The sequence below is a fragment of the Mesoplodon bidens genome (assembly GCF_964165515.1).
Source record: "Mesoplodon bidens genome assembly, chromosome: 2".
NCBI classification, from domain to species: Eukaryota; Metazoa; Chordata; class Mammalia; order Artiodactyla; family Ziphiidae; genus Mesoplodon; species Mesoplodon bidens.
Genome location: NC_138177.1, coordinates 106,146,073 through 106,164,306, shown reverse-complemented (window position 1 = coordinate 106,164,306; position 18,234 = coordinate 106,146,073). Strand labels below are relative to the sequence as shown.

Here is an 18,234-nt window from a genome sequence, read left to right as displayed (position 1 = left end):
GCGAGGGCCACGGCCCCTGAGAGGGGCCGGCACACTTTCCAACTGAGTCGGGCGAGGGTGGGAGGGAGAGGCTGAAGGGGCGGGCCGGAGAGGACGCGGGCGCCGGACGGACCCTGCCCTAGGGACCCGCGAGCGCGGGCGAGGGGCCCCCGCGCAGGCGAGGAGCAGCCTCCACGCCCGGGTCAGCAGCGCGCGGACTCGGGAGGAGCCGCGGCTCTCGCCCCCTTGGGTGCTTCGTCGGCAGTGTCTGGGGACAGATGTCTGAGGGCGAGCCGCTGGACGCCGCGCAGGCTCCCGTCCCGCTCCCGCTGGCAAGGCCCCTGGCGGCGGTGTCAGAGCTATCCCGGCTACCCGGTCCTCCCCCGAGGCTCTCAGACCCCGCGGCCCGGAGCCGCGTCTGCGCCTAAAGGCCGGTGTCCTGGGACAGAAAAGGGGCCGAGGGCGGGCAAGCAGGGCGCAGTCCCTATTTCACCCACTTCCCGCGCGTCTGCCTAGGGGTTAACCAACGGCCAGTGGTCACTGGCGACCCGCCTGCGCTCTCAAGCCAGCTTCCCCTGCAGAGTAGCGACCCCACCCCCGCCTGGGCAAGCGTTCTGGGGTCGACACCGTCCTCCCGAGGTCGGGCGGAACCTGGGTCCGGGGAGTCAGCCGTCGCGCTCGAGACTAGGTTCACCGGAAGGCGTCGGGCCGAAGCGCAGCGGAGTCGCTCCTCCCGGCGGCAGGTCTGGCGTCACCCACCGGCGGCTCCCGGCCGCTGCCCCGGTCACGTGCCCCAGGGGCCGCGGCCAAGAACTCTCCGGCTGACCTGCCCCTTAGTCCAACGGCGCGGCGGGGTGGAAGGCACCTAAATCCGGCCCCTGAGCGCCCGGAGGGGACGGCATCACCCCGCTCCCGGATGACCAGCCGGCTTCTCGGGAACAGCTGTCGCGTCCCTCGGCGTCTGTGTTTGGGTGGGGGAGGGGAATCCAGGAAGAAGGTACTCTAAGCCTTTGGGCAAAAGCCGACAGAGAGGAGGTGGGAGAGACCGGGATCTGATGGCGACCACCCGCAGCCCGCTCCCAAGGTGACGGGCTCCAAGACTGGTATGAAACGGCCTGACGGAAGAACACTGCCTAAAAATCGAAATTTCCCTACCTCGTTGGTGCCTAGAGTAGTCCTTTGGCCGCACAGTAAAACTACTTTTGCCTCTTCTCCTCGCCCTTCCCCCATAGGGAAAATTCAGTGTCTTCTCCAGATCTTAACCCAGTTGTTCTGACCACAAATTAAAACACACCCCTTAACGGTGTTCACAGACAAGGGTAACTGTAAAAATTCTGCCCAGAAATACCGTTCTTTAGACTGAGGCAAGCTGCATTCCTGCTATTTCCTTAAGAAGATGAAAATCCCCAATAAATGCCAAGAGTGACCGAAAGTATTGCTACTATTCTGTTTAGAGTGAAGGAGAACAAAAAAAGTCAGTTCCCCCCAAATTTTCATTTTCTGATAACTTTAAACACCTTGGCATTTTTAAGATCCAGGTGGTGTTTTATCAGTAACTTAAGGATTGTTAATCAATACTAAATTTTAAAAGTTCATTTTGTCCTATCAATTGAGTTTATTTTCCATAATCAAGAGTCATTTTCTTAGGCTTATTCTAAAAAACTGAATTTCTTTCTAAAACACCATACTGCCTGCCCATCTCTGTTCTGTTAAGGGGCATCTATAAAACAATTACTATTACATACTTAAGCATATTACAATCATGCGGCAGAATATGCCCATATGTTTTCAAATATTTGAATTAGAGTTTTAGGTTCAATATTTTCTTCTAAGATGGGAGGGTTTTTTGTTTTCATAAAATTGGTTAACAAAAAAGACTGTTACATATAGACACCCAGTAGTTTATCTGGAATTAAGTACATCTTCAGTGAAATAACCCCAGACTGATGAGGCTGCTTGGTAGCAGTGAGACTGTGGAAGAAAAGAGACAGCATTGTCGGTGCAGGTAATTTTCACCCTGAACATGGTGTGTTTGTTTTTAAATTTTTAAATCCTTGTCCTACAGTTGCCAAGACTTCCATCTCTGCTATGGATGTGCATGTGTACAGGGTCTGTGGATTTGAAGCAGCAAAGGACTATGTGCTGCAAATGGCTCTCCAGTCCAGGTTTAGGAAAACCTTGTATGCCTGCAGTTCTGTGATTCAGAGCCTCAGCCAACACGAGCCCCTGCAGATGTCTTCTACTCTGGTGTGGACGGCAGTGTTCCTGGCAGTCTTGTGGGTTAGACAGGACCCCTGGGCACAAGAGCATGAAGTGGGAAATATCCCAACTGTAGTAGTGACAGTCTCGTCCTCCTGGACAAGGGAAGGAGCAAACATCACAGATTTATTTCTTCAACACAAAATCAGTTGGTGAGGTTTTTTACTTCCTTTCATTTTATGAAAACAACATAGAAATTCAATGCAAAATGGGTTTCAAATTAAAATACACGGAAATCAGGAAATACAATTTTCTAAATAGAGTGTAAAATATGTCTCATACACTACACATGCCAGAATTTCCTTGTGGCAGGCAAATTCACTGAAGACAAGATCTGCAGTGTATCACAATGCAGTGTGGAAACCACAAGTGTGACTTCCCTTTCTTTTAATCTTAATTGCAATACTATAGTAAATCTGGTTTCAGATCAGGCAAAGTGTGATCTATATGTAGATCTTTTATATACTCTATGACTGTCTACATGCAACCCAGCCTATAAGACTGTATTTCTAAAATTAAGGGGAAATTTTAAAAGAAAATCTTTTGACAGTGGCTTTTCTGTTTTCCTCTGGCCATAGGTTTGGGGTAGGCTGTTTTCCTACTGTCCTGCCAGTTGTTCCCAAACCTCACTGGGGCCAGGAATTAACACAAGTTAGGTTTAAGATGCTAAGAGAGACTTTCTGCTTGGGACCAGCCTGAAGACTACATTTCCCACTTTGAAACTAACACCCACACACTCCTGCTGCAGTGAGAGAAGTAGGCATTTGGAGAGAGCAAGAAATTCTGTGGAATATGAGGTGGGGGGTAAGATATACAGAAAAGACGGAGCTTTTCTCCCATTATCCCAAGGGGGGAAAACATCAATAACAATACATAATTGTAAAGAGTAAAGAACCAGTTTAAGGTTAATCTGCTAACTGGTCCTGTTCTCAATGTGTAAGGAGAACATCCCCTCCACCTCAACGTCTCATTCTCAATTCCTGACTTGTAGAAAACAGGTCTAAATAGCTCTACACCTATTTTCTAGAGAGCTCAAAGGCTGAAGGCATTGTTTAGATTCAGGTGTCCTGCAACTAATGTCAGTCCTTTGCAAAGCAGGAGGTTCTCTCTGACTGGAAACAGAATTCGAAATTCCTTCTCCTGAGGACAAGCTTCCAAATTTTGCCAAGAACTAGGAGTGTCTGCATCTGAAAAAAGGAGGGGAGGGCAGTGCTCTTGGACTCCGAGTGTGCAGAGTACTCATGGGACTGTATGTGTGTGGGCAGGTGAGAGAGAGTGGTCGGGGCCTGACTGCATCTTCGGACTGTAACCTACACAACAGGTGGGATTAGATCACTAAGAACACTTCCTGGGGGGTTTCTGGCAGTTTTGGTAATCTTCAGGTACCTTCTGCATGGCTTTCGAATTTCAAAGGCCAGTACTCTGCCCGCCCTCCGTGGTCACCCTTTTCTATGGGAGAAGAGAATCTCCCAAGGAGGAAGCCAACTTTTAAAGTACACGAACAATCCCCATTCCCTGTAGGCCTGAAGAGAAATTCAGCGGGGTAGCACTTTCCTGCTTTCTGAACACATCACGCACCAACTTACCGAGGGCACTTCAGTGAGGGCAGGCAAATAGCGGGTAAGGGAAAGGAGATACAACCTTAAAACACAGAAATAAACAAGTATTATTCTAGCCTCTCCTCCTTACCCTGATCCTTCCCTCCCTGCCTCTGAGAATAAGCCACCAGAGTCCTGTAGAAGACTCTTGAGTTTCTGCTCTTAAATGGCTCCTTTTCCAAGGAGGAGCAAGGTCTGTTTTCTGATGTAGGGCCCCAGATGCTCTGTTACTGCAACGTAATTTTGTCATTGCTTCTTTTCAAAGATTATTTGGAATGAATTGTTTCTTTTGTTTACTATCTAACAAACAACCTCTGCTAATCTTATATTTTATCTCTCTAACATATGGAAAAGCTATTTATTCTAGCCAATCACAATAAAGTGAAGAAAACCCCATTTTATGGAAAAGTATATATCACTAGTCTGTTGATCATTAAAGATATGATTACCAGTGAAAACCCTCTGAAGGAGGCACATTTATGCTTCCAGGAACAGATGGGGACATGCATTTTCCTTGCAAATACTTTTGAAATTGCTCTACTGGTAGCAGTATAAAAATGATATACAGATGCCAGGGCTGGCATGGCCAGGATGAGTGCGCCAGATTTACACAGTAAAGCTTTCACACGCAGACTGTCAGTTTTGATTGATCTCTACTATACCTCAGGAACTTGTTGACTAGGTAGGGAAACAGTGCAAATAATTCACTGCAGCAAGTCAGGTAATTCACACAACCAATCGGTCTGCTTCACTTTCTGGCTGTGACATATGAGCCTTCCCTACAAGATGCATCATTTTCCAGCTTGAGCAATATTCAATGTCAGGGAAGAAAAGGTATTAAAGCCACACAAAAGGTGGCGGACTATCGCAGGACCAGAAGTTGTTTTGGTAATGGAGGCCAGATTCTGCACTACTCTAAGTCCTGCCAGAGCATTCAGGCCCAACTGTCATTATCATATTGATTAAAAAAAAAAGTTCATCATAGTGCAATGTTAGGTTTAACGCCAACAGATCGGGAAAGAGCAAAGAATTATCCCACAAAAGCACAACATTCTTACCACAGGGACGTTTCCCTGTTCCAGTTCACTGATGGAGTTGATTAAGTTTAAATGAAGCAGACACTGGATAAAAGTAAGGGTATTGACCACTGGGCACCTCGATCCCTGCTTGAAAGGACCTGATACATGCAGAAAAGCAAGATTTGCTAAATGCTCTAATCTTCAATCAAATCTTACATCAGTACAGACAAAGTTTGGTAATGAGAGATTCAATGAAGCATGCGGGAGAAAGAATTAATCCTCTTGGTCTAAACTGGCTTCAACTTTGAAGCTTGCTCCGGAGGAAAGACAGTTATCTAAATGCTAAATAAGAAACTTATTGTACTTTTCATGGCATGCTAATCTTTTGTCTATTTCATCTCTATTATGCGTATGCTCCTAGATTGCAGTTGTCATGGTGATCATATCAAGCTACGCTCAGGGGATGGTGGTGAGAAGCCAGGCGCGGACGTGGAGATCACCCCCACGCAATCCACATTTCGTAAAAAACAGAGCAGGAAGAAGTAAGCGGGCACCTGACGCCTTCCCCGCTCCTTCTCACCAGGCCCGGCCGCTCCAGTCAAGGGCTAAGAAGCCTTGGGCCTTCCTGTGCCATTCCAGGCGAGGCCCCCTCCCTGAGGCGAGTGGCATTTGGTAATGGTGGTAATAGTGGTGGGGAGGGGGTCAAGCATCCTTCCTACCCCAAACTCCTTTCTCCTTAGAGGTTCCCAGCTTTTAGTCTAGAGGCTCCTCCCCCTCCTCACCACTTCCCCTTCCTCCAAGAGCTGGCATCTGCGTGTGGAGAGGCTGACTGGAGAGGGAACACAGAGGCAAGGGCTCGGACACTGGCCGGCTCCACCCTGCAGGCAGTGCCTCGGGGCGGGGAGCTGAGTCAGCCGACTGACTCTGAGTGCAGCAGAGGAATGAATACCAGATCCAGAAGAGCGGCCCACGAAGCCCTGGCGGCAGGTGGAAGGTAGAGGGTCACCCAGGGCCCTGGCGACCAAAGGTGACTCTGGGCCCTTTATGTGTTTTACAAAAGTTGCCAAATTAAGATGGGATTATAACTGCTCGAGTCCTTGTCAAGGCTGAAAGGTTGGGAGCCTCAAATATGCCCCAGCAGTGTTGATGAAAAGCTTAAAAAGTAATAAAAGGGAGAAAAGAGAGAGGAAAGTAACATGTATAACTCTTATTAAAGAGAAGAGCCACAGAGAGGTTGTGAACTTGGATCACTGTTTGAACTTTAATTTGTTCATTAACAGGATTTGCCCCTCACTGCGAATGTTATTACTTCCTCTGCCGCTCAGCAACAACTCTGGGCATAATGAAAGAGTCTGGCAAAAAGTTAAATGCCTGGTAATTAATTCATTTAATTGAAAAAAGGGGGAAGAGGGAGAGAGAGGTCCCACTGCAGGAGCAGAAGGCAGAGGGTTTGGAGGAGGGGGCAAAGCTGAAATCTGCATGGAGGCCCTCTCCAAGGCCTAATGTCTGCCATCCACGCAGGCGGGGAGACCTGATCTCTGATGAGGCTCTTTTCAGCAAATTAATGCCAAGAGTACCCTGAAGACCCTCTGCCCAATGCCACCTGTCCCTGGTCTGAAACTCTCCTAGCTAGGGTTTCAGCCAGGAGCTACTTTGGATGGTCTCTTAGGGTAGAATGGACACCAGAAATCCAAAATTAATATATACTCAAAAAATCTTTCATTAAAAAATAGGGAGATGTCTTTCGCTTTCTCCCCTTCCTTCTCTTGAAACAGGTTTCTTATGCAGTCTTCTGTTTCCAGGCTGGAGTGGAGAAGAGTGTCAAGAGCAGGATATAACCTGCTTGCTGGCATCTTGATCAGCTTTACAACATCATGCTTTCTTTCTGCCCCCTCCCACCCCAGCAGATGATTTCAATAAACTCAGGAGATGAGAAATGAAATACACTCCTTGCCTCTGCTCAGAATCAATAGGACAGTTTGCTTTGCCTCTAAACTCACAGGGCCTGCCTTTCCCTGTGTCACTGAGCTCCTTCCTGTGTTGGTCAACCACCGCACACAGTCCCCTTACTCATGTACCCTCCTTCTGAGGCAGGCAGAGGTAGCCACAATTAACTATTGAGACACCCCAGATACCCCAGAGCTATCAGCACCACATCGCCCTTATAGCCAAACGAGAGAACAGCAAAATTCAGGAAATCAGTAGTAGGTCAGTTATCCTTTCCTATTTAATATGTTTAAGGCCCACCGCTGAACAATAGGCAGTTTCAGTTTCCTCACATTTTAAAAACTGGTGTCCATATAATCAGTGTGACTTTCTTTAGAAATACAATTATCTACCATGTATTCTCCCATTTCAATACTACTAGGGACAGAAAAATGAGTGGTGAGGAGAGAATGAGAGACTATAAATGAATTCCCTAGTATACAAAACCATTTCCTAGGTTTGTGTTTTTAATTAAATCACTTCTAAACCCCAGGGAGAAGACAGTATTTTCTCATCCAAATCACACTGTCACCAAATAAATAAAGTCATCAAATCACCACTTTGCTGGCAGCATCCTCCTCATTTGACCCAATGCCACTTGGTACTAACAATCCTAACCTCAAACTCCAAACAATTATAAATGATCTATACCATGCCTTCCAGAAAACCAGTGATAGGCACACACTCGTGTGCATTAACAGGAAGGGGAAAGGAGTTTTAAAAGGGGCTATTTTATGAGCTGAAGCAAGTTCTAGGGTATATTTAGCATTAAAATTACTTCCCACCTTTTATAGTCCCTGGATATTGACTGAGTTCTATTTTCCAAAGTTGTGGATCTATACTAATTTTATTCTGGTCAACTGACACTAAATATTAAGGAGTCTACAAACAAAACAAAACATTCCCTCACTCCACACTGCTGAGCCCTAAGCTCCTTTTATAAAAGGAACTTTAAAGAGACCACATCAACCAGGTCTGGTAACCTTGCCACTATCCTAACCTAGACCCTTATCAGTTTACACATGCGTGAGTGAGTTTCTTCCCTCCTCCAAAACAGCCTGCCAGTGCCTTGAGATTAATTTCTCTTAAACCCCTGCTTTACTCAAAACCTTGATAGCTCTGATAGCCTGTAACAGCCCCACCCAGCTCCTTAAACTGGCCTTTAAGCCTCCTCTGCACTCCCCCTGTAGGCACTAACTGGCTGTTTCTGGTTTGTTTTACACTACTAGCCTATACCAGGCAAGACAGCTCTTCAGGAAGACAGCTCCCCCACTGTCCCCTGAAAACACCACATGAATCATCTTCATTTTATTGAACACTTGTGAGGTGCCAGGCACCATGTTAGGCATTACAAACATTATCTCATTTCCCTTCAATTTCATGAGATATGATTATACCCATTTTAGGGCTGTAGAAACAGAGACTAAAGAAATTAAGGTACGTGTCCAACCAAGATCTCACAGCAGAGACAGGATTCTTAGGCTTACCTATCTGACTTAAAAACTGGATTACTTTCCACTTGGCATACTCTCACCCCTGCTGTACTGTGTGTTTTAATCACTCCTCCTTGCCATCTGGAATGCCTTCTCAACTCCAGTATACATATCTGAATCCCACCCAGCCTGCAAATCCCAGAGAGAAATTCCCACCTCTATCCTGAAATCTTTCACTACATCCTAGTCCTTGGCAGACTGCTGAAACCCTTCATTATCTGCAGCTCTTACTTGGCACTCCTATTCTCTGCCCTGTACTATTATGTCAGTTTTCATTTATTCAGTCCCTTCCAACCATACAGTAAGCTCCTTGAAGAGGGGAATTTGCCCTGTATTTCTTTATATTCCTCACTCACTCTCCAGAGCCTAATAATATAGCTTCCATTTGCTGAGCACCCTCACACACAACAATCCTGAAAAGTAGACACTGTTATTATTGCCATTTTGCAGATAAACTGGGGCTCAGAGAGATTAAGAAACTTGCCCAAGCCACTCAGCAAGTAAGTAGCAGATCTGATATTCAAACACAGACTGTCTGAATCAAATGTCCCTCCTCCTTAGCCAACACATTGTACTGGCTCAAATACAGTCTGTCTCACACAATGTGAATTTATGAAGTGTCACTGTGTGGAGGATACTCAACAAACCTCTAGAAAATATCCTCTAACCATGACTTAAGACAAGGGCACTGTTTTCCTCTTCAGTAGGATAGCCTCTGAAACTCAACAGAAGAAAGGATGAGTGAGTGTATACGTCCCTGACTACCCCTTCCATTCTCCCCTCCCCTCTAGGAACCATGCCCCCTGTTGGTGGGAGCCAATAACACCACTGTCTGTATCTGAACTGGTGTTTCCCTGCCCCAAGCAGCCTCTACCTTTTAAATACACAGAAGAAAGTAGGGGAAAATGAAAGATACAGGTGTCAATTTTTTTAATGGCCTGCAAGGGCTGGGAGGTCTTGCAGTCTCTGCGGCGAAAATGGGTTGTTGCTGTGGGAAGAATAACAACTGCAAAAAAAAATGTTCACAGATGACCAATTAAACCAATATGTGGAACTCCATCTAGCTTCTTGTTCCAAGACATGTAGGTGGAGGGAAGGGATATGGGAACAGATGTATATGTATAACTGATTCACTTTGTTATAAAGCAGAAACTAATACACCATTGTGAAGCAATTATACTCCAATAAAGTTGTAAAAAAAAAGACATGTAGGTGGCAATGGGGATTAATAAAATCTCTAAGATAAGAACTTCTGAGAGTACAAGAATCAAGGCCTGGAAGCCTGGCTACTTTTCCCCACATGGAGATTGTGCCTTCAGTGCCAGTGCTAAAGACCTGGACCTGATAGTATTAAGCAAGCTAACAGGTTTCTTTATTTCCCACAGGTCTTTAGGAAACGTAAAAAAAAAAAAAAAAAAAAAAAAATTCTTGCAATGGTAACAGGGTACTTCCTATGAATCTGAGAAAGGGAGAATAATGACTGTATGATGACTTGTCTCTAGTATCCATGTGAAAACTAGTCTATTCTCCTAAGTTCCCAAAGATAGATTTCCATCTTCATTTATATTTTGGTTTAAATATCTGGACAGCTCAAGGGCTACAATCCTTACCTTCACCTACAAAATCCATGTTGTGGCACACAAAAGCTTGCACATGCACAGCACTTAATAAACCAAGTCCTTCCATTTATTTCATATCAGACAAGGCTCAAAACTACCCCTTGAAGTAAATGTATTATACACATTTTGCCTATGAGAAAACTAAAATTTGCTTCAAGTAACACAATTGGTACATGATAAACCTAGTCCCCACTCCTAGTCAAGGATACTTTCCCAGTTCTCAGGGCAATTTCCTGCCGTTTCTATATTCTGGATCCACGTGTGAATTCTGTAAATCCAAAACCAGGAACCTCTCTCTATCTGAAAGAGATGGGCCTCAAGCTATACCAACCAGACTTCTATTATAACTACCTGGCCATACTAAGAGTTCCCCCACCCCAATCCTGAAGCTATAAACACTATATACAAAATTTAATATTTAGATTCAAATTAAGAAATATCTGGATGGTTCTTAAATCTATAGAATATGAGCAGGTGCAATAGTTGGGCTACCCATTCCAAAAGAAAGGCTAACATCACTGCTACTTGTTTTTCCACAATTGTCATTATTTATTGAGGATGTGCTGGGTACCTGACACTTCCTTATACTTGTAACATATAATTGAGGAGCCATTTTATCTGCTAATAGACAAACAGTCTTTTCCCCAGAAAAGACCTGGAATTGGATCTGTCCACCGTGTTCACTGACCCTTTAGTTGGGTATGTAACTCTGATATCCTGGGCCCAGCAGGTCCCCCTCCCTAATTTCTGAGCAATAATCAAACTCATCAAAGCAGACAAAACTCAAAGCTCCAGATCTTATAAATGGCTGAAATAAGGATATTCTTTTTGTCTCAGCTCAAACTTGGTTAATCTCCATATCCAATCTAACTGTGGGGTGAAAGAGAGGAATATATTTGATGATTTGGGACTGTTGCCCTATTTCTTTGTCTGCTAGCTGACCTTCCCTCTGTAAGTGCATCAGCATTCGCAACATTTAGTTTAAGCAGGAAGGCTCTTTCATCTTTGTCCTCTGGCCTTGATCTCTCCTGATCATTATAGTCTGGATCCCTGCTAATCACTAGTGATCCTGTGGCCCTCTATATAATACTAAAGGTATTAGACCTGAATTCTTAGAAAAATTCCTACTCAGCTAACTACATTCTTACTGCTTTTCTTGGTTCTCCATATAGTCTCAGCTGGAGTTCAATTTGAATTATTCCCTCAGATTTTAAATTATTTGCTGGTGGTTTTTGGAAACTATTTCTAAACTCATCTCTTAGATGAACTCAACTAATTATGATTCAAAAGCCCCATGACCTACCTCTTTCCATCTCCCTCTCTCTTTACCTTGAGTGTCTTTCTACCCCATCTCCCATATTCTGGTCTTGAATATCATAAGAGTTTAAATTCACTGAGGAGGGAGTTTCATAATTCTGTATTTTGCACAGCATATAGCATATTGTTAGCTTACAGCAGTACACAGTAGTTCCATTACATATATACTTTGGGGTCTCTATTCACAACCATCTACTAAAAATGACGAATGTTTTATTCCACAAGTTAGACGTCACCTACAGTTGAAGGATCACTGAGTTTTTTTGATAATGGTGAATGCCTTGCTCACTAAACAGAATACAGGTTAAGTTTGATTTCTTAATTGAGTATGATTCCTTTGTATTTCAAGGAATGTAGAGCACCAAATCTATAGAACTATATATGGCAATCCTGATTTTAGCTCATGACATCTTGGATTTTTCCTACCCAAGCCCATATTCTAGAATTTAACAGCTTTTGTTATCATAGCAGCAAAATTGAACTCTCATAAAATCCATATCAACCAAATTCTTGACAATATAGTTTTCTGAAGTAAGATGTCTCTATACTGCATACCAATGTACTAGAGATGTATATGATTGTTAAATTAATAATTCATTGATAATCAAAGAGACTCTACAAGCTCCAAATGCACATTTTTCTTAAGAGTTTTCCCTTGGCAGCTACTTTTATTCCAATGGTGCTGCTGATGTTCAAACTATTCTTGTATAATGACTTTAGAACTAGTTTAAAAACTACTTAAGAAAGACATTTAATAGTCTTTCCAATTGTTTTGACCCCCAAATTACATTACCTGACTTGATCACCCACCTAACTCTTCAGGGCACAGAAGGTCTTTAAAGGAAGATGACTTACCACCTCCAAGGCTTCTTAACAAGATGTGCTGTGGGTTCTGAAGAGTGCCCAAATGAAGAGCTTCAAAATAGGTTTGAACGATGGCAGCAATGGAAGCATCACTGCAGTAAGTGACAGACTTCCAAGATGACTAGTTGGATAGGACACTAAAATGTATGTGTAAGTTCTGATACAGTGGACTATATTAGTTTATAGTCATATCTTGGTTACTTAGTTATGGCCCTACAGCACAATATTAGGGTTAAGGAAAAAATTATTCTTAACATCTTCCATTATTGCACTTCACAAAGTTTTACACTCTTTAGGTGCATCTTATAGATGTCATACAAAAACGTATTGATATTCAAGGACCTAGGCATTGTTTAGGACGAAACTACAAATAATTGAGATAAACATCTTGGATGTTTTTCTCTGTTTATCAAGCCAATGAAACTGAATTGTAAACAGGTGTACTTGTAACACTTGAAATGTGTTTGTCTTCTTGACTTAATTGTAGGCAATTCTTACTTCAGGTTGGGGGAAAAAAGGGGTATGCGGTTTTGATTTTAACTAAAATTATAGTGCTTCACTCACATAACACCAGCCAGTCTAGCACACCATATAAGAAGCAAGACCTTTTAAGGAAAACTTTATATTCTAAAATTATTAAAAGGACATCATAAACCCATTCAATCATGCAGGTCCTTTAAACTTTGCTTTGAAAGTCTTAAGGAGAAAAAAATATGGTACTGTGACTAGGGAATAGGCTGGAGAAAACTTTCTGATTTCTAACTTTTCTTCCCTTACCTTACTACTTGAGAGAAGTCAATACAATTTTGCGTTTGTATAAATGAAAGGCCACAGTTTTTAACTCTTTTACATTAATATTCCTTGAGCCAGAAGCAGATATATTTTCCACATTTTAGTTACACTTCAACAATTATGTATTATATGTCTATAGGGCTCATGTTCAATGGCAAAGTGAAGTGGACCTGTAACAGATAATGTATAAATAGTTATTGAATTAATGACTGGAGGAAAAGAAAACCATACCTTGGGTGAACACATGCACGGTTCACTGTAAAACTAACTCCCACGGGATTTTGTCCATGTAAATACAACTTCTGACTATTACATAATATCAAGCCTAAAGCATCTGCTTAGATTTGGATCACTTTAGATTTCAGAATTCAGTCATTAGGACCCTAGCCATACTTTTGAACCTAATCACTTGTTTCATGTGACTTCTGATATAATCAAAGTCTTTAATACCTATGAGTAAGTAGTAACCATTAAGACCGGAGTTTTACAGAAAATTTACCTGACTTCCATACTGAGCTAAATGGATCATTTCACATATCCAGCACTTATGCTAAAAGCAGAAGGTTTCTCATGTAAGCTATCCGACGATTATCTTTCACAACAGAGGCATAAACATAACCAGTTATCTCACTTTTCCAATTATTCCAGTTTTAGAAGATGTTTGTTCTCATAAATAGAGCTCTATCACTGGCTAACAAGCACTATTTATTTGGTAGCACATAAAACACCTTTGTTCCTTGGTTTATGCGATAGAACAGGACTAAGACAAAACCCTCCTCCCTCCTATGGGGACTTTTGTGCGTAACTTGATAAATACCTACAAAATGATAAATGCTACTACCTCTTTCAGCATTTTGAAAGATGTCAACCAAACACAAAATATTTTTGGTGTGTGAATTAAAATGCCTCTTACTGATGGTCTCAGATGTTTCCTTGTAAGATAGCGTGTTAAGGACTGGCTTATATATTATCCGTCCTCCAGACTGACATCACACTTCATAATAGCTTGGTATGATGATTGCTGTCAAAATCGCCTGCAAGGAAACATCCGTGCCCTAGACTGACATAATTTATTAGCATGACACAAGACTAAAAAACGAAGAACACCACGCGAAGCCTGACTTCAAGCACACGGACAGGGGGGTCTGCTACGTGTGGGCCAAGGGCCTCAATCCTTCTCACGCTCTAACTTAGGAAGAGAATGAAGGTTGCCTGGAAGTCTCATGGGCGGGGGAGGAAGGCCAGACTGGCAAGGGCCCGCGACAGGAGGAGGAAAATACTGTTTTTTCAAAGTCGAATCCCATCCAGGAATAGGTTTCTCTTCTCCGTGACCACCACACGACGGCACACATCTTGCGGGAAATGAAATGGAAGCGAGGGCGCGGCGGCCTCCGAGGCGGCTGGGGAAGCCGACCCGACGGAGCGGAGTCCGGGGTCGGTACGCTCGGAGTGGCCTCGGCCGAGCACTCCCGCCGGCGTTCCCCGCAGGGCTTTTAGGCCGCGCTCTCGCCGCCTTCCACGGCGCGTAACCCGCCGCCCTCGAGACCCCGGCATCACCTCGCGGCGCCAACCGGCCCGTCCCGCCCTCTCCTCGCCCTCTCCTGGGGGGCCTGTGGGCAAGGTTCCCTCTGAGGCTGCGACGCTCCGCACGCGCCCCTCCGCAGTTGCGGCGTGAGAACCAGAGCTACCGGAGCTGCGGGCCCCAACTGCACACAAAGCCCCCGACGGCGCCGCGGCGCCTCCCCGCCTCGCTACTCCAGCTCCCGGAGCTCAGAGAGCGGCAGTCCGCGTTACGGCGTCCGCTCCCGCGGGGAAGTCCCGCTAAGAGGAAGCCTCCAGCGGGAAGTGAGATCCCGCTCACGCGAGCACCCCCGCCCCTGAGCAGGGCCCTCTGCCCGACGGAGACTCTCACTTCAAACGAACAGGCGCTGCCCCCTGCGGGAGGAGGGGAGCGCGTGGGGAATACTCACAGTGGGCCTGGCCGCGCCGCGCAGGGGACCTCGCCGGGAAGGACGCGCCGGCTCGCGCAGGGGGTGCAGAGCCCCAGCGGGTGGCACCCGCGCTGCTGCCTCGGAAGGGAGGCCTCTACCGTCCGACTGCGGACCTGCAGCCGCCGCGCGCGCGCCGCCGCCGGCCCCGCCCATCGGCCCCGCCCATCGGCCCCGCCCCGTCCCGTGTCGCCGGCCCCGCCCTCCGGCCCCGCCGGCCCTGCCCCGTCCAGCTCCCCCACCCCGCCCCTCCGGCCTCCTTTCTCCAGACGGCTCCCTCCCCTCTTCTCTGCCAGCCGGGTACAATCGGCTCTCTTACCAACGCGAAGGGACGTGGAAATCTTTCCACGAAAATGAGCAGTGATATCCTTTTGATGGCTATAATTTATTCCAAATCGTCCCTGGACTGAAATGATCAATTAGCAGCCTGAAACGCACTGTGAAGTAAATTGTCACACTCTCTATTACAGGATGGTTATCATATATTTATAAGGTGTGTTTTCTGCAATCAGAACCAACAGGGTGTTGAGCGATCAGTCATACACGCGCTTCTTCAAAAAGAACGGGAAAGAAGCTCCAGCACGGGGGTGGGGGACGGGGAACGTCCTTTGGACAATTATTACTTCTCCCACCCTTCCACAAGGGTGTTTTCTCTTGGCATCTGGGAAGTGCAGTGAGGGCGAGAGCTCTGCGCCAGCTCTCTTGGCCGCTCCTGTGACCGGGGAGCAATGTCCCTGTGAGCAACAGGGAGACTCGAAGCCCCAAGAGGAGACGGTTCCTTCCCGTGAAATACAGACAGGATTACGCACTCTGTCTTTCTATGTCTTCAGTCTTAGCCTGGAAAATAATGTCTTACTCTTTGCTTCTAAGCTTCTAGCAGAATGTATGCATTCTATACTTGTCTCTTTTCCTCAGTTCTCAGGGTGTTGCCTTCCTCTCTCTGCTATTTAGGTGTTATATACTGTAGAGATTATGCCAGGATGATATAAAGTTTACCCACGGAGAGAACTCTGCATTCTGAATTGGAATCTCGCCAGAACGCTTCCATCATTCATAAACGAGATGGCACAAAGTTCTGAGAAAGTCATAAGAAATTCTCATTCAGTCTGGTAGGCTGTCTTGACCAAGCCATGGAGACACTGTTATTTTCCTATGGTCATCCTCAGTGACTGTACATGAATATACATCTGGAACTTCCAGGTTTCCCCTAACAAACTACAGCACACTGTTATCCACCAACCACCTATCAATCATTTTTAAGGATTCTGGTTTGCATCCAATTAATAGTTCTTTTGCCTGAAAAACAGCTCTAGAGCCCAGCCTACTGACTGTTGTGAGAAAAGTTTAGCAGATAGAAGTATGCCTCTGTGGGCAATAAGGTGACATTTGTGGAGAATGAGTCACAAGGCGGAGTAAGATGCAGAGTTTACACTACATTCTTCTTAGATTAACTGCCCCCATGATTTTTTGCATGGCGGGGCTTGTCTGCAATGCCAATCTCTGAAGAATGGAGAGAAAGAAAATCTTGCCAGGTATTCGAGTTGTAGAGGCAGCTGTTGCCATTGGACCTTCCCCAGCATAAATGGGGCACTGCATTCTTCTCTCAGAAAACAAACAGGCTGGGGACCCTTGCCTCATTTGAGTACCAGCATAGCAAAGAGCCAGACCCAGAACCTTCACCTTGTACCTTCCAAAGTCATTGATTTAATAGCTAATATTTATTAAGCACTTACTTCATTCCAGGCACTGTGCTTTAAATTATATGCATTATCTTATTTAATCCTATCAACAAACTTATGGGGAAGGTTCTTCATTTTACCAATAAGAAAACTGAGATTTGGCAAGATTAAGTAATTTATCCAAGGTCACAGTTCTAGTCAGTGATGATCTCAAATCCAATGCCCATGTTCTTCACCCCAATAATATAATATCTCAAAAACTTAAAATTTTGATTTAAGATTTCCCACCAAAACGATTTTAATGGAGCTGATGATAAAATGAGAGTGCTGAATTCTGGGAGAAGAATGAGAGAACAGCTCTTTGCAAAGGAAAGACATTATAGATACTTATACCCGACCTGGGTAGATTACCCTTTCTCTGTTCTGCCCTTCCTACATTCTGTGATTTCTTTTTCAGAGTTATCACCTCCCATCTGGTGTCTAGCCAAAGAGACCTTACCCAAGGTCAGTGATGACTGCTAAGTTTGGGGTGGAGGTGGAGGGAAGGGTGGATACAGCAGACCCCAGGGAAAGCAGAGCTCCTTGTGGAGAAAACTTAAGTAGGAGCCAGAGTTGGACAGAGGCCCTTGTCCCAGACCCCCGGCTCTGAGAATGAAATGTTGCTTCCTAATGGACTTTAAATTACCAACATAGCTAAACTCTCCCTTAATAGAATGGTAAAGATCTGCTTGCTACCTTTTTCCCCCTTCATGTAGAATTTGTAATCAAGAGCCCAGTTTTGTCATTTGGAAATACTAATTATCTAATCACTCTGTGCTGCATAACGTACTTGTCTGCCCAATTAGCTAGGACAATTATTAAAATTCAGAGGCCTAATTATGTCTCAATTTAATGCTGGCAAACTTGCATATGGAGCAGTAATTAAAATCTTCTCTTTCCCTTTGCCTTTAGGGCAGGGGATGATTAGGCCCTGTCAGGGGGTGTACTGAACTAAACCAGTGAAGCGTATTGTGCAACATGACCCTGCATTGTTAAGTGTGTCAACATATTAACCTGAATTCCCTTCAGCCCCCACATAATCACATTTGGTGGAGGGATAAAGGAGCTAAAACATGAAGCATTTTATTAAAAAAACATAAATTCTTTTTAATTAATGCTATGAGAGTTCTGATGAATTTCATGCTTGCAAGTGCTGGAAGACATAAGACTGGTTCATCTAATTACGAGCAAATTTGCTCTTGGTAAAAACTACTTTTTTTTTCTCATTTAAAGAAAATGATTTTTTTGGTGGTGTAATAAAAAAAAGAAAGGGAAAAACCCTAGCTAGTTGGCTTCCAGTAATACAGTTGATTATCAGTTTTGTTTGATGATGGAAAACAAGTGAATGTTGACTTCCCAAAGAATCAAACCCAAATCTGGAGGCATTTTTAAAAAGGCTAGAATTTAATACATGAAAGATGTTAATAAAAGTGAAATATTACAAATCATAATATTGAAACAAATTCAAAATATTTATCTTTTGAGCTCATAAGTTTGATGTGTGAAACAAAACAGGGTGAGGAGACCAGAGCACTGCACAGATTCATGTTGCTTTGGAAGCCCCTCAACATGCAGGAACCCAGACAGTGTGTGTCTGCTCTG

The 18,234-nt window shown here is 44.6% G+C and overlaps 2 long non-coding RNA genes across 2 annotated transcripts in view; both read right to left on the bottom strand.

Moving 5' to 3' along the window:
• LOC308612689 overlaps positions 1 to 1,246 on the bottom strand; it is a 4,936-nt gene extending 3,690 nt beyond the window's left edge. Inside the window, exon 1 of the long non-coding RNA XR_014015135.1 lies at positions 631 to 1,246. This is a non-coding gene — a long non-coding RNA (uncharacterized lncRNA). The remainder of the gene's footprint in view (positions 1 to 630) is intronic.
• LOC308612690 overlaps positions 1 to 15,005 on the bottom strand; it is a 56,194-nt gene extending 41,189 nt beyond the window's left edge. Inside the window, exon 1 of the long non-coding RNA XR_014015136.1 lies at positions 14,897 to 15,005. This is a non-coding gene — a long non-coding RNA (uncharacterized lncRNA). The remainder of the gene's footprint in view (positions 1 to 14,896) is intronic.
• Between the last annotated feature and the right edge of the window lie 3,229 nt (positions 15,006 to 18,234).